This window comes from Dasypus novemcinctus, chromosome X (assembly GCF_030445035.2).
Source record: "Dasypus novemcinctus isolate mDasNov1 chromosome X, mDasNov1.1.hap2, whole genome shotgun sequence".
Lineage (NCBI taxonomy): Eukaryota > Metazoa > Chordata > Mammalia > Cingulata > Dasypodidae > Dasypus > Dasypus novemcinctus.
In genome coordinates, this window is record NC_080704.1 from 60,402,252 (window position 1) to 60,402,886 (window position 635).

At 36.2% G+C, this 635-nt stretch overlaps 1 non-coding gene across 1 annotated transcript; it reads left to right on the forward strand.

Annotated features, from left to right (window-relative positions):
• On the forward strand, nucleotides 1–127 carry LOC111761447 (small nucleolar RNA SNORA31). Its single transcript, XR_002794813.1, has one exon. It is a non-coding gene; the product is annotated as a small nucleolar RNA SNORA31 (small nucleolar RNA).
• Nucleotides 128–635: the final 508 nt, after the last annotated feature.

Below are 635 nucleotides of genomic sequence, written 5' to 3' on the forward strand. Positions count from 1 at the left end.
ATGCATCTCTGACAACCCTGGAGCACTTATATCTGCTGCTATGTTTTCCACAATAGATGCAAGAAAAAGAAGACCTTGAGCTTTCTGTCTGCTTGTGGCAGCCAAAATTGAATGGGGGAATACAGGAAATCCTAAACATTGGTGAGAGGAAATAATCTTTGCTGCTCAGAAACGAACTTAAGAACAGCAAGCAGCCTTCTTACTCCACAAGGAGTCTGAGGTTTGGATTTACGTGAGAAGTGTTGGATAACAATGTTCCCTACATGACTTCTGATAAAGCTATCACGACTTTGAAAGGTTAAAAAAAGGAAACAGGATTAAAAGCAAGCAAGCTGGTGGTTCTTCCTTTGAAAAAAAAAATCCAAAATACTCAGTATTTAGTAATCAGAACTTGAAAGGCTCTAAATCTGAAAATTCAACCCTCAACCTCCTGGGATCTTTGAAGATCATAGCAAATGATTTATTGACAGTAAGATTCCTTCTCCACCTATATAAAACAGTATTTAGTTGTTTAAAAATAAAATAAACTGTTGGGAATTTTTATCAGGATTGCATTGAATCTGTGTAGCACTTTGGATAGAATTGACATCTTAATGATATTTAATCTTCCAGCCCATGAGAATGAAATGTTCTTC